This window comes from Chelonoidis abingdonii, chromosome 1, assembly GCF_003597395.2.
Source record: "Chelonoidis abingdonii isolate Lonesome George chromosome 1, CheloAbing_2.0, whole genome shotgun sequence".
In the NCBI taxonomy this organism is placed as follows: domain Eukaryota; kingdom Metazoa; phylum Chordata; order Testudines; family Testudinidae; genus Chelonoidis; species Chelonoidis abingdonii.
Genome location: NC_133769.1, coordinates 8,678,909 through 8,701,614, shown reverse-complemented (window position 1 = coordinate 8,701,614; position 22,706 = coordinate 8,678,909).

The following is a 22,706-nucleotide window of genomic DNA, read 5'->3' as shown; positions in this document are numbered from 1 at the left end:
CCCCCATGGATCTCAGTGGAGAACAGCCCCCCCCCATGGAGTGCAATGGAGAACAGCCTCCCCCCATGGATCTCAGTGGAGAACAGCCCCCCCCATGGATCTCAATGGAGAACAGCCTCCCCCCATGGATCTCAGTGGAGAACAGCCCCCGCCATGGATCTCAATGGAGAACAGCCTCCTCCATGGATCTCAGTGGAGAACATCCCCCCGCCCCACAGAGTGCAATGGAGAACAGCCCACCCCCCGCCCTCTCCATGGAGAATTCAGGGGCTGTTGGCTGCTGAACTCTTTAGAAATTCTGGCCCCAGGGGAGGGGATGGCCCAGCTCGCATGGCCATGGGGCGTCCTAAATCTACCCAAGCCTGTTGGGCCCACACGTCAGTCCCTTCGCGGAGCCCCCTTTGTGTTCACCAGGCCCTGGGCTTAGCTTCCAACAGCTCCAGGAGTGGGTCTTCGGGCTGCCTCCCTGCATGTGCTCAGCCAGGGCCCCGCAGTGAGTCCAGAGCTGTTCAGGCTCCTGCTGGCGTCTACTACCCCCACAGGAGCGATGCGTGTGGTGAGCGTCTGCAGCAGTGCAGGGCAGCCTTCTCAAGCCAGCCTGTATTAGTCACCGGGAATCCAGCATGAGAGAGGCCTTAGCTCCGCATGGAAAAGCCACACTTCCAAACAGAGCTGGCACTGGCAGAAGCAACTGTCCCATGACTCCATGCCTTCCTGGGATCCTTGTAGTGCTGCCTGCCCATGTCAATTCACTGAACACACCATCTCCCCCGGTTCCCCCCAGGTGCCACCTGGAACTGGGGTACCACTGAGCCTTCTGACCCAGCAGCCTGGGCTCCCTCTCCCACTGTGCTGCTGTGACAAGCTGCAAAGCCCTCCAAGCTTAAGCGTTTGCCAGCATTCACACAGGCAGGGACACACCCAGCTGCAGTCACATGCAGGCTCTGTAAGCACCAGCCACCCAGCCCAGAACCCAGAGCAGCACGTCCTGCCCTGGCCATACCTGGCCAGTCTAGGGGTTTAACACCCGACCCGCCTCTCCCTCCATGTGAAGAGGAACACAATTGTGGTAGCCAAGCAGAGATTTCCCCCAAGCACTCGTCAAAGCTCACTGGTTTGGATTAAAACATAAAAGAAGTTTATTAACTCCAGAAGATCAATTTTAAGTGGGGGATTAAGTGAGGTTGGCCCTGCTTTGAACAGGGGGTTGGACTCACTAGATGATGCCCTGAGGGCTCTTCCAGCCCTAATCTTCTATGATTCTATGATAAATGACAGCAAACAGATCAAAGCAAATTACCTACTAAATAAACAAAATGCAAACTAAGTCTAAGATACTAGAAAGATAGGATATGAACAAGCAAATTCTCACCTGGCTGATGATACAGGCAGGCTGCAGATTCTTATGGGACCAACTGCACTTGCTTTACAACTTGGAATCCCCAGGTCTTTCATACGCAGGCTGGAAATCCCTTTAGCCTGGGTCCAGCACTTCCCCCAGTTCAGTCTTTGCTCCTCAGGTGTTTCCAGGACTCTCCTTGTGTGCGGAGTGAAGAACTACAGGTAATGTCACTCTCTGCCTTATATATCTTTAGCATATGGCAGGAACCCTTTGTTTCAAACTTGGTTCCCACGCTAGTTTGTGGAAAAATGCCGACATCCCAAGATGGAGTCCAGCGTCATGTGGCCTGGTCACGTGTCCTTGTGGCGTCATAGCAGCCGTCACTGACAGGCTGTCTGGAGCGTTCTCAGGGAGGATCAGAGTCTCCTAAGGCCTATTGGTTTTTCTCATGGCCCATTGCCCTGAATAGGCCCTTCCCCTCCAGCTATTTAGACCAGTGGGTGTCACCCAGGGGTGACTACATGTGAAATGCAGATACATAGTCGATATTCGTAACTTCAGATACGAAAATGAAACATGCATACAAATAGAGTAATCATATTCAGCAAATCATAACTTTTCCAGTGACATCCCACATGACCCAGCTTGTACAAAATGCATCGTAATTATGCCATTTCATATCATAATAATAACACTGTGATGAATACAGGGTGCAGTGTCACAACCGCCTGTCTTTGTTCCCCCTCACAGCTCTGCTGTGCCCACATCTCCTCCTCCCTTGGCTGCCAGGTGGCAAGAGCTAATGTCCTCGTGGCTTCCCTCGACCCCATTCCCATGTGGCCAACCCGGTATGTCCTTCATGCCATCTGCACCTGCTTCCCTGCCTCCCCATGCAGCTCTCACTCCCTGGCCCTGGGATGGGGTGGAGCACGGCAAAGGGGCGTCCACTGCAGCACCCCATTGAGGCCTCTCTGTGCCCGCCCATTGGGGTATTTCTCCCACCCTGAGCGATGTTGTTAGACCACCCTCTTTGCCTAGCCTAGACCTGGACAAAGTCCTCTTGCTCTCTCCGGGGGCCCCGTCTGTAGTCCACCAGCTGGTGTGGCAGGAGAGGGCTGGGGAAAACCGGAGGCAGGACTGTGGAGAGCTGCAGGGGAGACACCATGCCAGGAGCTGGCGGCTCTGTGGGCTCTTTCCGTTCCCATCCTCGCCTGGCAGATGGCAAGGGCCCCCTCTGTGCCTACTGCCCCCCCCAGTACACCCACAGCGAGGTCTGCGGCTGCTTAGACACCACGGTGCCAGGCCCAGCACAGAACTGCTGCCGCCTCTGCCATGCTTCAGTGTCTGCTCACTGACGGGACTGAGCACTGGGCTGCCACCACCCCATGTCCCACACAGCAGCCTGGAGCACTGGGAGTCGGGGGAGAGGGAGGCTGCAGGGGTGAAGATGAGGGTACGGAGGGTGTGGTGTTGCCAATCCCACAAAAATCACAATCACTCCCTCCCCACCCCCGGCTCAAGGGATCATAAACACTGGGTCTCACTTGACCACCAGCTCTGGATCCATCCGGCCATGCTGGGATCTCATTTCACAGGCATCAGGGCTGGAAACTCCCTGAGATTGTCGCCCCAGGAGCTGGGGCTTTAAGAAGAACAAATATCACAGGCTGGCTCTGCACCCAGAAGGCAGCCATGGCTGGGGGCGTGGAGTCAGGACAGGAAGGATGCTGGGGAGGGCAGGGAGGGAGCAGTGTCAGGGAGGGTGAGGGACAGGCAGGATATAGTGTGGGGCTGCAGGGCCGTTCGTCCAAGCCCCAGTTCAATCCCACACGACTCCCCTGCCACCTGGGTGCTGCTACACTGAGGTTGTGCAGCACATGGGATCTGCAGCACATTTGCTTTGCTGGCCAGGCCATGCCACACTGCTGAGAGATGGAGGGTTGCCAGGTGTCCGGTTGAATGCCTGGTCAAAAAGGAACCCTGGCGGCTCTGGTCAGCACTGCTGACTGGGCCGTTAAAAGTCTGATTGCGGCGCAGGGCTCCGTGGGGCTCCCGGAAGTGGCAGCATGTCCCTCTGGCTCCTAGGCACAGGAGACTCCGCATGCTGCCCCCGCCCTATGTGCTAGCTCTGCAGATCTCATTGGCCAGGAACCGTGGCCAAGGGACCTGCAGAGCCAGTGCCTGCGGGCAGGGGCAGCATACAGAGCCCCTGGCCCCTCCTCCTAGAAGCCAGACATGTCGCTGCTTCCGGGAGCTGCCTGAGGTCAGTGCCACCCAGAGCCCATACCCCTCACCCCAACACCCTGTCCCAGCCCTGAGCCCTGTCTCGCACCCAAACCTGAGCCCGGCACCCACACCCGCTCCACACACTCTGAACCCCTTGACCCCAGCCCTGAGCCCCCTCCTGCACCCAAACTTGATCCCGGCACCCACACTGCCTCCACACACTTTGAACCCCTTGACCCCAGCCCTGAGCCCCCTCCTGCACCCAAACTTGAGCCTGGCACCCACACCCTCTCCCACACTCTGAACCCCTTGACCCCTGCCCGGAGCCCCCTCCGGCACCCAAACCTGAGCCTGGCATCCGCATCCCCCCCAGACATGCTGAACCCCTTGACCCCAGCCCTGAGCCCCCTCCTGCACCCAAACTTGAACCCAGCACCTGCACCCCCTCCCACACTCTGAACCCCTTGACTCCAGCCCTGAGCCCCCACCCACATCCTAAACCCTTCATCCTTGGCCCCACCCCAGAGCCCACACCCCCTCCTACACCCCAACCCCCCAGACCAGTGAAAATGAGAGAGTAAGCGAGGGTGGGGGTGAGCAAGAGAAGGAGGGAGTGGGGCTGGAGTGAGCAGGGGTGTGGTCTCGGGGCAGGGGCGGGGCAAGGGGGTTTGGTTTTCTGCAAATAGGAAATTGGCAACCCTATAAAGCGGCCAGGCCAAGGGAGCCAGCAGGCGGGGTCGGGGGCGGTGTGTGGCTGGGGTGGCTAGTGGGGTGTCCTGGGAGCACTGTAATCTAATGGCCAGAGGCCACAGAGAGCATCCCCTCCCCTCACAGCGCTCCCAGGGAGATGCCACACACCCACAGGGGCTTTGCTGTGCCCCAGCTGGTAACGCCTCCCTTGGGAGGACCCAGGAGGTCCCGCTCTTCCACAAGGCTAGGCCACCTGGTCTCCTAGCCTGAGTCTTGGACTCCAGTGCTCCCGGGTACGTCTACACGGCAAGCAGAGCCCTTGGCAGCATGTCTCAGAGCCTGGCTCCCCATTGGTGGGCTGCAGGATTCGCACTACACTGCTAAAAGCAGCTGTGTAGACATGGGTGCGCAGGGTCTCAAGCCCTCTGCCTTCCCTAGGCCTGAGCACCCCACAACTAGTCTCAGCTCCAAGGCCTGCCAGAGCCCCACACTGCGGGCCGGTGCTCCCCGAATGTTTTACATCCCGCCCTCTCTTACCCCAATGTAATCTGCCTCTCCCGCGCCAGGAGCCAGGGCCAGGAGTGGGGGCGCGGTTGGGGCTGGGCGCTGGGCCAGAGCCAGACCGCCATTTGGGGCTGGAGCTGGGGCCAGGAGCTGGGGGCTTGGGTGAGGGCAGCGTGAAGGAGCGGGGTCAGGAGCCAGAGGCCGGGGCTGGGATTGGAGGTGGGGTCAGAGCAGAGCTGAGGGCAGAGCAGGACTGAGTGGTGCTCCCTCCCTGCCGCCTGTGGGGCTGGCCCTGGCCCCACTGTGCCCCGAATGGCAGTTTGGGGATCTCTGCTGTAGACCCAGGCTTGGGGACTTTCTGCTGTGGATTTCGGCTTGCTGGGTAGATGTATCCCCAGTTTTCCCCATGAGCGCTGTCCAGCAAGTCCAACTGTGAGTGATTCCTGGTCAAAGACTCTGACTCCCTCAGGGGTCAATGCTCCTCTGCAGGTATCTGCAGTCACTGCATGAACTTGTTTCAAATCAGAGGCGGGGCCTAGTCACCTGGGACGCTGCGTGGGACGGTCTTTGGGCAGCGCAGCAAAGCAATGGTTCAGACATCATCCAGACGAGCCGGCATCTGGCTCCTTTGGTCTTGCTGCTGTAGGATCCACCCCACCTTCCCCTCTCTAGCTGTTTGTTTGTCTTTGACCCAGGTAAGAGACTGGGGAGGCCAGTTCTCCGCATGTCTCCTGCCACTGCTGCCCATTGGCCTTGCTGCAAAACCGTGCTGAGGTCACACGTTTAGCCTGCTGGGAACCCCCGTTCACAGGCACCGATTGCTCAGCCTGTGGGTTTCCAGTGTCTCTCGGGTCTTCCATTGATACGGGCTGGGCCCAGCCACTCCTGAACCACCCATTCAGACCAGCCCAGAGAACTCAACTCCTGTCTCCTGCACTGCCCCAGGGCAGCATGTAACCCTGGGTAGCAATGCCACAGTGATAGGAACACAGGGGTCATAACTGTGTTACAGACAATTCCCTCTCCCAGCACAGGCCTAGCCCAGCTGTATGGAACTGGTCCTGTTTGTGCTGCAGTAATCTCGCCTTGGAGAGCCTGTTTCTTGTGCCTGGCCTGCCCTTACTCACTGAGTCCCTTTACCATGTCTGGAGTTTCCCTGTCACCCAGGCCTGACCATGCTGCCTCTGACCCACAGCCACTGGGAAACCCCCACCCAGAAATTCCAGCATTGGCCCCATCTCTAATGTGTCATCCAAAGCTGGGCCCTGAGCTCTCCTGCCACTCCCGGGCAGGATCCTCTGCACAGCCCTTGTCCAAGGGGACAGGAGACTGCAGCAGAGTTAGGGGGAGATACCCCTGCTCCCTGAGTCCCTGCCTATTAATTTACTTGGAATACAGGGGCCCAAAGTGTCAAAGGTGTTAACATGACCCTGAAACTGTTCAACATTAAACCGTGTTCAACGAGGTCCAGGGCTGGTGCACAGCAGCTTAGCCTGCTCAGTGCCAGGGCAAACACCCCACTACAAATCCTTTTAATCTTCTACCAGTGAGATAGAAAAGAAGGAAAAGCAGCTAAAGCGTTGGAAATCTCAGTACAAAGTGAGGCTTTTATTTCAACAACAGCCTTTGTTCCTTTCATTGGAGCGAGTTTTTAGAAGGAAAAGGCCCTGGTCTGACAGTCTCCTAGATGCTAATTGTCCCTGTGGGGAAAGGAGAAAACGGACTGTTGTCAATGGCAGATCCCACTGCCTAAGAAAACACAATGAGACACACACACAAGGAGAGGGAAACAAACAGCAAAGCAGGAAAATGCAGCTTCTGTCTCTGGCACCGACTCACACTTGGAATCTCATGGCAGGAGAAACACAGGCCCAGCACAGGGTGTGATCAGCCACTCAGACTTAGCAACCATGCACCAGCATCGGGCTGTCTTGCTGTCAGCTGTCTCTGGCCACAGCCTCATGGCGCTCTTACAAAGCACGCCGTCTTGGGCAGCCAAGCCAGATGCTCATTAAACAGAAGGCAAGAGGAGAGCACTAAGAAAGAAAAGGCAAAAAAGAAATGGTGGGAAAGGAAATGGACAGAATGGAGTGGGGGTGACAAAGTCTCTGGCTGTGTCTACACTTAGAAGGCTACAGTGGCACAGTGCTGCAGCTGCACCTGCTGTTGTGCGTCGGTGTAGACACTCACCACAGTACCAGAAGGGGCTTTCTGGTCAGCACAAGTAATCCACCTCCCAAAGGTGGTAGCTACTTCAATGGAAAAATACATCCATCCCCCAAACTGCGCCTGTGCTGGGGGCTAGGGCGGCAGAGCTTCAGCTCTTGGGGTGGGGGTTTCAGACCCCAGAGAGACACAGCTATGCCGATGCGAGCTTTTGGTGCAGGCCAGCCCAGGTGGTGTCTGGGACTTAGCCAGGGGCGGTGTCCCTGGGTCCCTCTCTCCGGCCCGTCTGGTCAAGACAGGATGGCAAAGGCCCAGGGTCCCAGGAGACAGTGCGGGTGGCACCAGGAGGTGATGCTTGTTCCTTCCCTTTCCCCAGCCAGCATTTTGGATCCGTCCATCCCCATTTTCCCCACAGTCTCTTTCTGAGGCTCCCCCAAAGGCGAGTGACAGGCCAAATAACTCAGTCCCTCATTAGTTTGTCCACCAATAGGCCTAATTTCTGACACACCAATTTTGGTTTGTGGATTTTTGGTCCCACATGGCTCTTTATCCAGTGTGACCTGAACACAGTCCCTGAGTTACAGCATGAGGTCTGTTTATTTGGCTGATTCACTCTGTGTCCTCCTTGCACCTTTTCCTAGCAATGTTCATTGGACTCCGATAGTGCAACACGCTAGGAATTTATGCGCACATTTTACAGTTGTGCTCACAATTAGGGTAAACTTGTAGGCCCAATTATCGCAACAGGCCTTAGCCACATACCCCCCAGCTGCTCTCGCTGATCTCAGAGTGACGTCTGCGCTGCAAGACAAAGCCCCCGGCATGGCCGCAGCTGGCCCGGGGAGGCGGACTCAGTCTCGCGGGGCTGTAAAATTGCAGGGTGCACATTTGGGCCTGGGCAGAAGCCTGGGCTCTGGGACCCCCAAGGGGGCCAGGTGCCAGAGCCAGGGCTCCAACCCCAGCCCAAACAACCCCACTGCAGTTTTACAGCCCTGCAGCCCCAGCCTGGTGAGCTGACCTGGGCTCTGACACTTGGTGCTGCTGTTCCTTTAAGCCAGGGAGTGCAGCCTGGCTCTGAGCCTGGGCATGGAAAAGCCAAGGGGCTGTAGCCATCCCCTGGGGCTGCCAGTCCTCTCTGAGCCACGGCTCTGTGAGTGCCTGGGTCTGAAGGAGATCAATGAGCCTGGGATGGTTTATGGCCTTTCCCTGGCTCTCTAGAATGGGCACTTCTCTTTCCAGCCCTCTCTGCTCCAGGAGCCTCCAGCTAAGGGAGTGTCATTTTCCCTAGCCAATCCCGTCAGCGCTTGGGGATGAGTTCACTGAGTAAGTCCCTGCTGTACTCCACAAGTGGGGAACGTCCCAGGCAGCCCTTGTCTCTTCTGCTTCCCTTCCCCTGGGCACCCAGCTAGCCCCAGGGCCTGGATCACTGGGGCCACCTGACATTGCCAGATAGGACCATTCCTGCCCTCCAATTCTCATCCCTCTGGAGCAGTGAGGAACCCCCCATGGCCCTGAGCCTGTCTGTGCATGAGGAGAACCTTCCCCCTCCCCCTCTCCTGGGGAGCTTGTTTCTGAGCTACCCAGCGTCCCTGGGCCCTCCAACAAAGCAGTTGGGGCAAGCGGCACCTATAGGGTTGCCAGGTGTCTGGTTTTTTGCCAGAACACCCGGTTTAAAAGGGACCTGGCGGCTCTGGTCAGCACTGCTGACTAGGCTATTAAAAGTTCGGTCTGCTGTGCAGCAGGACAAGGCAGGCTTCCTGCCTATTGTGGCTCCACGCGGATCCTGGACGCAGCGGCATGTCCCCCCTCTGGCTCCTAGGCGTAGGGGCATCCAAAGGGCTCAGTGCACTGCCCCTGCTGCAAGCGCCAGCTCTGTAGCTCCCATTGGCTGAGAACCGCTGCCAATGGGAGCTGTGGGGATGGCGCCTGCAGACGGGGCAGCATGCAGAGCCGCCTGGCCATGCATCCGTGTAGGAGCTGGAGAAGGGACATGCTGCTGCTTCCAGGAACTGCTTGAGGTAAGCTCCATTTGGATCCTGCACCCACTGAGACCCGCCATGCACCCTAACCCCCTGCCCCAGCCCAGAGCCTCCTCCAGCCCTCCAAACCCCTCAGCCCCAGCCTGAAGCCCCCTCCTGCACCCCAAATCCCTCAGCCCCAGCCACACACCAGAGCCAGCACCCCCAGCTGGAGTGCTCCCCCCACCCCATACCCCAATCCCCTGCCCAAGCCTGGTGAAAATGAACGAGTGAGTGAGGATGGGGAGAGTGAGCAACAGAGGGAGGGGGGATGGAGTGAGTTGGGCCAGGCCTTGGAGAAGGGGTGGGGTGAGGGTGGGACTTTGGAGGAGGGCGGGCAGGGGGCAGGGCAAAGGTGCTTGGTTTTGTGCAAGTAGGAGGTTGGCAACCCTAGGCACCTAGACCATGCTCCGGGCGAAGCCCACCATGGAGCCCAAGCAGCCCTGCTGGCTTAGTCCCATGTGTCATAAATAGATAGGTAAGGTAAGGGTTAAGTTTCTTTTACCTGGAAAGGGTAACCAAACACCTGACCAGAGGACCAATCAGAGAACTGGATTGTTTAAAGCCAGGGGCGGGAATTTGTATACTCGGGGTCTTTTTTGTTTTCCTCGGCTGTGGAGTAAACAAGGTTCCTCCTAACTCCTCTTATTTCAAAATATTATTTACAAAAAAAGTCTGTGAGTACAAAGGAAACCCCAAAGCAATTCGGCTATGAGGAGCTTTGGGTTTGTCACGAATAGATGTGGATGGCTGTGTCTTTTGTTGTTTTCTGCGCTGTGAGTTAACAAGCTTCCTCCTAACGCATCTTATCTCCAAGTGTCTCCTACACATCTGTGAGTACAAAGGACCCCAAGCAATTCGGCCTATGAGGAGCTTTGGGTTGTATTTACATGTCTGTGGAATTGGTTGGACTGGTTTAATCGGGCTATCTTAAATCAGACTGTCTTATATTTTCTTATAAGCAAAAGAGCCTGTATGAGTTTCTTAATGCAAGATTATGTTTTATATTTTCTTTCTTTTTTTATATAAACTTTTCTTTTAAAACGTGTGGAAGTTCTTTTCTTAGGGAGGCAAAGGGAAGGAACAGCCAGGCTGTGGGCCTATTTCCTATTGCTTTCAGGGAAGAGCGGCTCGGTGGCGAAAGATAAAAAGAATCACCTCTGTATCAGTACCTGGTCCCTCACAGGAAAGGCAGGCACGGCGGGAAGGCAAAGCCAAGCTGTTGGCATTTTGCATCTCAATTTTGTCCTGAGGTACGAGAACGCTATCTCTTGGGAAGCAGAGAAACCGGTTTCGTGATACTCACAAGCTGAACCAAGAGGCAAAGCCTGGGAAGGAGGGCGGGAAGGGGTTTTTCCCCTGCTTTTAGCATCCAAGGGATTGGAATCTGGCGGGTGTTCCCCCCAAGGGAGGGTTGGGGACACCAGAGAGAGGAAAGGGGGGATCAGGCCCCATCAATTCCTGATCTGGTGGCAGCGAGAATATCCAAGCTGGTAGTGAGCTTGGGGGAGTTTCAGGTAAGCCCCCACATTTAGGACGCAAAAGTCCAGGTTTGGGACAGGTCCAGATTGTGGACGCTAAAGTCCAGATCTGGGACTGGAGGCTATTACCACACCATGCAATGGCCCTGCTCTTCACCCCACAGCAGGGAGACTTACACCTGCCCCTCCTTGAGTCCCCCCTCCTGCTCCGGGATTGCTTTGGCCTCTAGGCAACGTCTGGGACCAAGGGTGCGGGGAGGAACCCAGCAGAAGGTGTCTCCAGAGCCCTGCCTCCCACCTGCGCTGCCCTGCATGCCCTACTCAGCTGTCCCTTGCTCAGCAAAGAGTCAGCCCAGCTTCCCCCACCCCAAAGTGCCAGGGGCTCAGGGACTCTCGCTGGCTGGGTGTCACAGAGTCACCGGGCAATGCTTTGGAACTGCTCCCCACCAAGCCAGTCAGGACTTTGGGGAGCCTCCTCTCCCTCGGAGCAGACTTGTTCAGGGCAAGAAGCTCACACGGCTTCATCTCCTGGGTCTCTCCTTGGAGCATTCAGCATCCTCTGCCCCTCCGTGTGCTTCCCACAGCGAGTCACCCCAGTGGGGTCTTGGGGGAGCCACAGGGTCCTGCACCTCACTTCGCAGTCAGACGTCACTCTCAGCCAGCCAGTAAAACAGAGGTTTATTCGATGACAGGAACAGGGTCTAAAACAGAGCTGGAAGGTACCACGAACCGGACCCCTCAGCCAGGTCCATTCTGGGGGGGCAGTGAGCCAGAGCCTCATGTCTGCACTTCACTCCTCGTCCCCAGCCAGCTCCAGACTAACCCCCCTCCAGCCCCTCCTCTCTGCTCAGCCCCTTTCCCGGGCCAGGAGGTCACCTGACCTCTTTGTCTCCAACACCTTCAGCTGGCACCTTTGCAGGGGAGGGGCCCAGGCCATCATTTGCTAGGAGACAGAGGGTCAGGCACTTAGGTGCACTGGCCCTTTGCTCTGTAGCAATCACACACCCTTATTTCACCACCTAGATATTAAGAACTGCCTAGGGGACACTGAGGCACCAACACCATATTCAGAGCAACATTAAGAACATTCCCAGTTTGTCACACTGGGTTTAACCCTTTCAGAGCATCCAGCGCTGGGGGAGCTGTATAGCTGCCCCTGAGATGGGGGGGCTGTTGCCAGGTCTCAGCACACCCCACGCCCGGTCTGGGGGCACCCAGGCCATTGTTCCAGGCCGGACTTTGCTTCACAGAACCATAGCAGCCCATTCCCCATGCAGCCCCTGAGCGATCACAGAGTGGGGCGGTGGCCCGGGCTGGGTAGCACCCCCAGTTGAGGCTCCTGTTAATTGCCATTAACCCCAGTTTGATTCTGTGCTGCTCCCTGTGGGACTGTCAGGGGCCCTGGTAGGAGGGAGACGTGATGGGCCTGGCATGCAGCATGAACCCCAGTCAATATGGGCTCCTCTACGCAGCAGTCACATGCCCCATATCGCTATGGCGATGAGACAAGGAACGCCGATCCATCCCCCCATCGCCTAGCCAATCCAGTCCTAGCCTGGGGAGGGCAGGATTTGCCCTGAGCCTGCACCCCTCAGCGCCCACCCGCCAGGGAGGGGCATTCGGGCCAATGCCGGGTGGTTGATCAGTCCATTCCCAGCACAGCTGGGAGCAGAAGGTCCCTGCCCACCCCACTGCGTGGGGGCCTCTCCCCTGGGGGAGTCAGTGCTGACAGGCTCAGCCTCTCCCCCCAGCACCGCCCTCCCGCCCCATTAACAGGGCCCTGCCCCAGCCAGTGTTGGGGCCCCTCCGCTGGGTTATTCAGTGCACGCAGCCTCAGGCCACGCTCCCTGCCCCGGGGAGACCACCCCGGCTTGGCTGGCCATGGCTGGCTGTGTGCTGCAGCCCCAGGGGAGGCAGGCTCTGCACGCGATGCCCAGCACGGGACTGAAAGGCCCTCGCTTGGGGCTTGGCTGGCTGGGTGCTAAGCTGCCGCACGCTCTCCCCTTTGCTGGTGCACTGCATGGACAGGGCGATTGATCAGGCGGCGCAGCCTCCTTGTCAGAAAACAGCACTAATTGGCTTCCCGCTGGCTGGGATCTAACAGGCTGGTCAGCAGCTTGACAGCCCAGCTGGGGAATTGCCACATGCCAGCCAGATGGCCAATGTGGCTGCAGGCGCTGAGCTCTGGGGCTGGGTCCCACGGCCTGGCCATGCCCGGGGTTCACTGGGGTCCTGTTGGGTGCCTGTGGGGTGTGCCCCCTGCCCACTGGCCCAGGCAGTGTGTGTGTGGGGCATGACTGGGCCACTAGCCCTGGGGGGTTAGGCCTGGGGCTGGTGGGGGGGGTCGGGATTAGTGGGGGAGGGGCTGTTGTCAGGGGTGGGGTGTACATGGTGCAGGGGATGGGGCTTGTGTTGGAGGGTGATGGGGAAGGGTTGGTGGTGGGGAACAGGTAGGGAAAGGGTTAGGGTGGGGAGCTGGTGTGGGGGCAGGTGGAGGAGCGGCTTGGGCTTGTGTAGGGGGCAGGTAGGGGAGCAGCTGGGGCTGGTGTGGGGTGAGGGACTGGTGTTGGGGGCTGGTGGGGCAGGGGCTGGGCTGCTGTGATGTGGGCAGTGGGAAGGATTAGGGCTGGGGCTGGTGTTGGGGGCAGTGTGGGGGAGGGCTGGGTGGTGGGGCTGTTAGGGCTGGGGGCTGGTGGGAGGGGGCTGGGCTGTGTGTATGGGGCAGGTATGGCGGGAGAAGGATTAGGGCTGGGCTCGCTGTCTTGGGGCATGGTGGGAGGGGGGCCCTGGGGGGTGGCTTGGTGTGAGGTTGGAGGCTGGTGGGGGAGGGGCTGGGCTGGTGTGGGGTGTTGGAGGCAGGGGCGGGAGGGGTTAGGACAGCGCCAATGCTAGCTCATTTGGGGCACTGAGCAGGATTCCCCCCCACAAACACAGTAAAACAGCCAAGTTCTTATAATAAAAAGCAAATAGTGGACCCCTGTGAGCGGCTTGGGGCCCGAAGCAATCGCTCCTTAGTCTGTTTATGGTGAGCGCTGGCTCTGGGGGCTTGTGTGGGGTTTTGGGGGGTGGGCTTGCAGCAGCCGCAGCAGACCCCATCCAGGGGGCAGGCGATGGGAGGGTGTCAGGGCCTTCATGCGAGTCAGCTGCTCCCCCTTGTGGCTGCTTGGACAAAAAATTCCCGAGTCAGCGCTGAGCCAGGTCGCTGTCTGGCCCTGCAAGCTCTGGGGCTGCTCGGCATTGCGTGAGGGTGGGGGTGGGGCTGATGCAGCTCAGAAGCAGGACATGCATCAGCACAGACACACAAGGCGAACACGCACTCACATGTGCACACTTACATGCATGCAGATATATTTGCACTCACACATACATGATGACAGGCTTCAGAGTGGTAGCCGTGTTAGTCTGTATCAGCAAAACCCGCAAGGAGTCCTTGTGGCACCTTAGAGACTAATAAATGTATTTAATAATTTTAATAAATTTGTTAGTCTCTAAGGTGCCACAAGGACTCCTTGCTGTTTTCACACGTGCGTGTTTCCATGCACATTCACACATGCACAGGTAAGCAGGGCCTGAATGAGCTCTCCCCTGACATCTAGTGCTCAGCTGGGGGAGAAGACTTCAGGAGCCAACCTTGTTTGCATGGGCACGCCCACCCTGCCCAGGTGAGCTGCGCAGGGCCGGCTCTAGCCATTTCGCCTCTCCAAGCCCGGCGGCACACCGTCGGGGGTGCTCTGCTGCTCGCCAGTCCCACCGGTGGACCTCCTGCAGGCGTCCCTGCGGAGGGTCCACTGGTCCCGCGGGTCCGGTGGAGCATCCGCAGGCACGCCAGCGGGAGGTCCACCGGAGCCACCTGCCACCCTTCCTGCAACCAGCAGAGCGCCCCCCGCGGCATGGTGCCCCAAGCACGCGCTTGGCGCGCTGGGGCCTGGAGCTGGCCTGGAGCTGCATGATGGGGCTGCTTTGCCCCAGTGATCACTGTTGGCAGGTGCTGGATTGCAAGGCCCTTTGTTATTAGGTGCAGAGGTACTAAAGGTCATTGTCCTTGTTGTGTGAATCCAGGTCAGCAGAACTGTGCTTGTCACAACCTGACTGAGGGATCACCGTAAACTAAACAGCACTTGCTAGGCAGGGGATATGGATGCCAGCAGCTAGTGGGGGAAAGGTGATGATATACAGTTGGGTGTGGAGGTGGAGAAGGAGAGTCCTTTGTTGCAGGTCTTTGGGGCTGCAATCACTGATAACTAGGTGTAAATGTTAAACCTGCTTTAGGATAGTGTGTCTAATGGAAGAGATTATCCTATAACTGCTGAAATCAGTAAGGGCTGTGTTAAGTGGTGGCACCCTAAGACAGTGGTCCCCAATCTTTTTCAGCTGGTGGGTGCCAGACAATGAGCCACAGAGGACTGTGGTGGCAGATGAGCATCCGCCAAAAATTCCACTGACAAGTGGCAACGTCAATAGGCGTTGCCACCGAAATGCCGCTGCCAAGGAGCGTCATCCAGAGGCGTCACCGCCGAAATACCACTGAAAATCGGCAGCAACGCCTCTGGATGATGCAGCTTGTCTGCAGCATTTTGGTAGATGCTCTTCCGCCTGCCAGTACGTGGGCACACGTAGATGCCCCGGCGGGAGCCATGGTGCCTGCAGACACTGCATTGGGGACCCCTGCCTTAAGATATCCCAGAGAGTGCAGAGAAGCTAGATGAGCTGGTAGCAGGGCAGAACGATGAGTGGTAGACTCGAGTGAGTACCTGGATAGTGGAGCAACCAAGGTGCCTTTCCCTCCACCCCTGCCAGTGTGGGAGTGAACTTATAAAGATGCACCTCTGAACTCTCGGTCTTCATTGACCAAGGACACCAACAGTGAGTCGGATGCAGAGAAGGGAGGAGAGCATTAAAAAAACTTTTGGTTGTTGGGCTTAGGAACCTGAGGCAGAAGGATGCTGCCCAACAAGCTCTGGGGTCGGGATTTGGCCCATGGTTTTACGTTTATAAATCCTGCTTGTGGCATTTTCCCAAATTAATAGTGACTTCCCTCCTTTCCTCATGAGTTTCTGTTCTGTGCTCAGACTCTGTGCTTGCGAGGGGGGGAAGTATTGCCTCTTGGGAGTTCCAGGGGTGGTGTGTAATTGTCCTGGGTTACTGGGTGGGGCCTTGAGCTGGTTCTGTGCTGTATTGTTTAGAGGAACTCCTACATATTGAACTTGGCCCCTGTTGCTGCTAACTCCGCTGGCAGATGGTTACCACACTTGCTTGAGCTCCCCCCAGCTCAGCTCAGTTCGCTGAGGCTTGATGGGCAATTCATGCTGTACAAGTGTTGCAAAGCGTCAGAGCGCAGGGTAGGGTCCTCCTCCCTCTCTCCTCAGGTGTGAGCCCGTCTGTCATTCCTGTCCATTCCTGCCCTGCTGGCAGGTGACTGTGCACTGCGGGGCCATCTCTGCATCGCTGGCCATCTCAGAGTCAGGCCCAATTCATCCTCATCGCTGTTCCCTCAGGGCTGGCTCATGATTCCTGGCAGTTCCGGGGAATATCTTGCTCTCCCCCTCGCACTCCCTGGTGTTTGGGACAATGGCTGGGGGTATTTATGGCCCAGTCTCTGGTCCAGGTGGCTGGCTGGGCGGTGGCTCCTCTCTGGATTTGGATTGGCCTTTGTGCCTCCTGGTTTGCACTGCTAGCTTGGTGATGCACAGCATCTGCTGGGCCCCATGCATTGCTCTCCCCAGCCCTCTCCTTATCCCCAGGCCGCCCGCGGGCCCTGCCCTTTCTCTGACTGGGGTGTGCTGGGGAAGGTCGAGCAGTGGGGGCTGCCACTCGCTCGCTCCGGACCCTGCTAGAGGGAGGCAGGAATTCTGCAGCAGCCTTGTTCCTTATGCAGCAGCAAACCCCTGGCTCTGCCTTTTGGCCCTGAATAATTGATGACACAGCAAACAGTGCTAGCAGCAGCTGGATCCATTGTGTGCTGAGAGCCAGGCAGATAGACATGCAAGGGCCAAACCCCTGCACCCAGAGCTGGGGACAAGTGCAGGGTGCGTGCAAGGGGCAGGTGGGACTGGCACAGGTATGTGAGTGGAGCCAGGCCTTGCCCCTGTCCCCAGGGCAGGTTGATGAGGTAGGCACAGGCATGCAGGAGAGACACCAGTGTCCCACAGCAGTGGGACGGACGGTCAGCCTGGGCCTGGGTTCTAGGAACCAGAACAGCAGCTCAGGGCCTGGCGTCTCATGGAGAACCCCCCGCAGGGAGCCACCTGCTGGCAGGAACACTTTAGCATGGAGCTTCCAGGACTCAGGTCGCCCCAGCCCCAGCCCCAGCCCTGCCCCAGGCTGTCTGGAGACCCTTTGCCAGGCCGGCTCTAGCCATTTCGCCGCTCCAAGCACGGCGGTACGCCACGAGGGGGCGCTCTGCCACTCGCTGGTCCCGCGGCTCCAGTGGAGCATCCGCAGGCACGCCAGTGGGAGCTCCACTGGAGCCGCCTGCTGCCCTCTCAGCAAGCGGCAGAGTGCCCCCTGCGGCATACCGCCCCAAGCACGCTCTTGGCGCACTGTGGCCTGGAGCCGGCCCTGCCCTTTGCATCACTGACAATGGACTAAAACGCTCCATTCTGCCTTGCTAAACTGTTGGTGTCACTAAGCATAACCCTAAGTAACGTGGAAAAGTGGAAGGCAATAAGGATATAAAGTCTCCCTGTTTAGGCCTCAGATGAGCAAGAGTCCTTCCATGTTTAAACTTTAATCGACCTAAAAGGCCTGGTGTAACAGCCGTTATCAGTTGCAACAGTTCTAACTGGTCTAAAGCAGAAATAATGATGCCTGTGCACCTTTAGCAGAAGGACAAGATAACTTGCAGAAGGAAAACTTACTAACGAGCTGCCGCGGCCAAGATTACTTAATGCACCTGCCCTTATGTAACTGCTACAGGGAGAGGAAGGAGGAGGAGAGGGAGGGGAAAGACAAAGAAGTGTGTGAGAAAAGAATGCTGCAGCCAGACAGAAGAGGGAGGGGAAACGGGGGCTTGCTAGTCAGCGAGAAAAGTTCTCATGGATATAAAGGGACAGACTGCTTGTTTTAGCTGGGCTGGATCTGAGGCATACTAAGTCTCCCAGCACCGCTTTGGGATCCCAAATAAACTTGTGTTTTGCTTTTCCACCTCGGTGTGTTTATTGGCGCTAAGCACTCTGGGCACGGACCACTGTTGCTCGCCTTGGGCATTCTTCTGTGCCTGCAACAAAACTGCCAGAGAAATTCCCCAGCCCAGCCCAGGAGTGATGAGCTCAGTGTGAACGTAAAAGTGCACAAATACTCACTGTCCCCTCCCCCACAGAGTTGGCTATTCCCCACCCCGCAACCGAGCACTCGCTCATTCTCACACCTGCACTTCTGACACACACATTCTCACGCGCACACACGCACGCTGCTTCTGGTTGGATCTTTCCTAGTCATTCGCCCCATAATCCCCTCTCCCTTCAGTCGTGAGTTCTCTCCCGCCGCAACCCAAACCCACCTGTGTCCGCCTGCGCTGTCCTGCTCAGGGACTAACTGATGTGTGATAGTGTCCCACAGCAATGGTGTAGAGCATGGCCAGAAAACAGCCAGGTTGGGCGCCAGGCTGGCACAGGCAGGGCCTGTCTGAGCCGAGACCCTCCCAGTGTGACCTATGGTCTCTGGTGCACGCTGGGCTGTGATTCATGGTGAGGGAGGAGCAAGTGTGCATTTGGGACAGTGACTCCGGAGCTGAGGGTGCCAGCTGGCCATTTAGCAGCACTCAGCTGCACACAGGATTGTGCTGGGGTTTCCACTGGGGACATGTTAGAGCACGCTACAATTCATGCCTGGCAGCCCAGGCTGTGACGCCATGTTAGCACAAGGAAAGAAAAATGCTAAAATAACATGAAAATACTTGCGTTGTGTGTGTGTTTTCTCAATGCTAGGAGTCACTAGCTGTAGTCAGCACCAGGGGCCATCTTGTTCCTGCTGGTGCTGGGGGGTGGCCAGTTTAGTTGCTGGGCGATGCTCAGTGGCCAGGTTTTGCTGGTGGCAGGAGGGGAAAGGCTGTTTTTTGTTGGGGGCAGCTGCTCTGTGGGCTTGTCTACACTATCGTGCGGGGTTGATCTAAGATAGGCAACTTCAGCTACATGAATAGCGTAGCTGAAGTCGACGTACTTATACCTACTTACCGCAGTGTCTTCACTGTGGTAAGTTGACAGCTGACGCTCTACCACTGACTCTGCTTGCATTTCTCGTTCAGGTGGAGTACTGGAGTTGATGGGAGCTGTCAGCAGTCGATTTATCCCGTCTATACTAGACACAATAAATTGACCCCTGCTGGATTGATTGCTGCCCACCAATCCGGCAGGTAGTGTCGACAAGCCCTGTGTCTCCTCACCAGGAGAACAACCACAGACAGACAAAAGGGGAGTCTTGTTTCAATTTTCAAAAGTTCTAGCCTTCCCATTAGCTCTTTTGGCCACTCATTTCCTTTTACCTATGCATAGCAGCGTAAATCAACTGGAGAACAGCTACCAAGAGGGATTTTATAGCTAACTGGCTGGCTGGGTGTCCATAAAAGGGAGCTACCCCCCCCCCTTAATTTATCACATACCCCCATCCCAACATTAAAGGACGTTTATGCAAGAAATTTTCTGTTGACTCAAAGAGCCACCTTTTGTAGAAAAAAGTGAGAGAACAAAGTTGGACCAGCTGTTGCTGGGATGGTTCAGAGAAGTGGGCCTGGAGGGTGCTTTCTGAGAAGGGCAGGGGTTCTGGTCACAGCTCACGGGGACCTTTGTGTGGGAACTCTGAAGAACGTGGGTGCTGGACCTCCTGGGGGTGAGGGGCAGGTGCTGGACTCCCTGGATTCTGACCAGCCCTTGGGGCGTCAGATATGAACTCTCCCAACAGGTCCCCTTGCTCCCAGGCCAGCCTCTCTCCATAGTCTATAAGAATTGGCCAGTATCCCTTGAAGTAGTTTGTGAGCACTCGAGTGCTGCTCTCTGTCTTCTCTGTTCCAACCCCTGCAGAGAGGCAGGGCGGGATGTAGCTAGGCTTGCATGGTGTCCGTGGTTGGGCAGACAGGGTGATTTGAGCCCACTGTGCCCGTGTCGTTTCTTCCACTTATATTTGCTGTGTAAAGAGCAACAGACCCAGCGTGCAGCTTGGCTAATTTCAGATCTACTGACTCTGAGTAGCACAAGCCATGAGTAGCAGAGCAAGTTAAACTGGCATAAGCAGCCCACCTGGCCGGAGGTGAGGGATCAAAACCAGCCTGATGCATGCAGCTAGGCACACAGAGGTTGTGCTGGAATGACAACTCTCTGCCTTGTCTCCCCCCACAGCTCCCTGGCAGGTGCCCGTGGCTTGGCGGAGCAGGTGCCTCACTGGGAATGAATCCAGCTGGGAATTAGCCCAAAGCCTGTGGCACCAGGCAGAAGACATTTAACCCACATGCTCACCCCAGGGACTTGGCTGAACATCCCTGGAGAAGCAGCTGCTTATAGCGTTCTGTGAAAGCGAAGTGAAACCTGCCACACAATTGGAGTCGCCCTGTATTCCCAGAGACCTGGAAGAAAACATAAAATCGTCATTGATAAAGTTTACAACTGAGCCAAAGACTCAGAGCGTGGTGAATGATGAAGAGGACAGGTCATCGACCGCAATCTGGGTCACATGGGCAACTGGGCTCATGCAAGTGAGGGTTTATTTTAACAATCTTTCTTGTTCCCGTTACCATTAGCTGGAGAGAGTCTTTCCAGGAAACCCCCATGTCTGACAGTCTCTTCCATGATAAGCACTGGCTGCCTGGGGAGAAGAGAAGAAGTGAGTTGAGATGGGCTGGGGCTGCTGTTAAAATCCAGTCTCATTTCCTGAAGGCAAACAAGGTACAGACAAGGGGGAAGCAGCAAAGACTGGAAATGCAGCTTCTGCCTTTAGCTGTGACGAGTCTCATTTGTAAGCTCACTGCTAAACCCAGGCCAGCACATGGTTTTATGAGCCAGTCTGCGACCTGGCAAACTTGTACAATCATCGGGCTGTTTGGGGCACTGCTTTGAACTGCTGTTCTGGTCACCATGTTGCAAAATAGATAGTCCTGGCTGGCTGAGCCATAGTCTGATTAGACAGAAGGAAACAGGAGAGAGAGGAAAGAAAAGGACACATGGGAGGGAGGACAAAGTGTGCTATCCCAGGTGATGACGGGGATTTAACCAGAGCTGGTGGAGCTGTGTCATGGAGCCACAGGCCCAGTGCTCTGGAGCAGCTCTGGAACAGTCCCTGGGAGACCCCCAGGGCCGGCTCCAGGCACCCACCCAGCAAGCAGGTGCTTGGGGTGGCCAAGTTGAAGGGGCGGCACATCCGGGTCTTCGGCGGAAATTCGGCGGTGGGTCCCTTGGTCCCTATTGGAGTGAAGGACCAATTGCCAAATTGGTGCCGAATACTGAAGCGGTGGCAGTAGAGCTGCAGACTGTGATCGCGGCTTCTTCTTTTTTCTTTTTTTTGTGCTGCTTGGAGCCAATCCTGGAGCCCTCTTCAGTATGCCAGCCCCTTTTGGTCTTGCTCCATTGCTAGGGCAAGCCATATGGCTTCACTGCCTCTTTGGGCCAACCCTTGGAGCCTTCATGTTGTGAGCTCCCTGCAGCAAGTCCTCCTGAGCTGGGCACCAGACAGAGACTCGTTCACCCAAAGGGAGCCATGCACCCACCTCCAGCACCTGCCGCAACTCTCAGCCAGTGAGCTAAAAGCAGTCGGGTTTGTTAGATGTCTGGAACACGGCATAGACGATCCTTGCTTAGCACAGAGAACAGAAAGTTACAGCCTGGTCCATCTTGGGCAGCCCAGAGCCCTCTGACCCCTTTTCTGTCCCGGTTCAGGAGACTCCAGCTTCCAGTAGCCCAAACTTAACAACCCACCAGCAGTTCCCTCCTCAGTCCTTGTTCTTGTTTCTGGGCAAACACAGCTGGCTTCCTGCAGGGGGGGCGGCCCTCCATGGTCACTAGTACCAAATGTCCAGGCAATTGGAGTGGCCATTGTCCTCTCGGACTGTCCATGGACATGGGCCCCAGGCCCCGGATGGCCAGGCATCACACCTGGAACTCTGCAACCTTCCCCTCCCCCACTGCCAGTAAACCATGCAGCACATAGGGGAAACTAAGGCACACACAGTAATCATACAAAATATTACAGACAATTCCCCCTCTGTCACAAGATGTCATTGTGATCCCTGTCTCTGGCCTGGCCTGGTCAGGTTACCTCTCAGGATCAGGACGAAGAAGGGACTGTGTTGTCACAGTAGAACCCAGAGTCCCAGGAGAAGGTTGGTGTTGCAGCCATGATGGTGAAGCTCCCTCCTGCCCCTTTGTTTGTCTTTCAGCCAGCATTGCGGTAGCCAGCTTTCCGTCCAGAGGCTTTTTCTGAGGACCCCAAAAGGAAGTGACAGGCTGGCCAAATAGCCTGTCCCCCAGATGTTATGCACCAGTTAGAACCAATATCTGACACAGCAATTTTGGTTCACCGATTTCTGGTCCCACATGTCTCGTGTCTACCAGGCATGATCTTAACACAGTCCTGGAGTTACATCAGTCGCCCTTTTTGTCTGGTCTACTTCCACCTTTCTGTCTCCCTGGGTCGCTCTAGGTTACTGTGACTCTGTCTGAACTTTCACTTCCTCTTCCCAGTTTAGATCATATTATAGGCCTAATGATTACAACAGCCCCTCTTCCTTGTGCCCAGCCCTACCAGTGCTCTAGGGGCCAAGCGGGTACCTGGAGGAGTATAAGCTGCAGGGTGTTGTGCTCACAGTGCCCTGTGCAGGCTCTGTTGGCATGCTCTGGTGTCCTGGTACTGGCATGCTCTGGCAGGTACCCAGCGTGCTGGCAGGGTCTGCATGGGTGGCATGCTCTGGTGTCCTGGCATTGGCATGCTCTGGTGTCCTGGCACAGGCATGCTCTGACAGGTACCCAGCGTGCTGGCAGGGTCTGCATGGGTTGCATGCTCTGGTGTCCTGGCACAGGCATGCTCTGGCAGGTACCCAGCGTATTGGCAGGGTCTGCGTGGGGCGGCTGGAGTGCTACAGTGTACAGCGCTGTGCAGTCACCATGGCCTGGGTGGTGAATCCAGGGCCCAGCCAGCCCCCAGGGAAATCTCGCCTGCTGTGCCCTGGGACGGTGCTGGCCAGTGCGTTCTGTGCAGGGGTCACGGGCCCTGGAGTCCGGATGCTGCACATGATGGCAAATGGTCAATCTGCTGCCGGCCTTGGCGGGGCCGTGTCTGCCAGTCGCATGCTGCAATGCA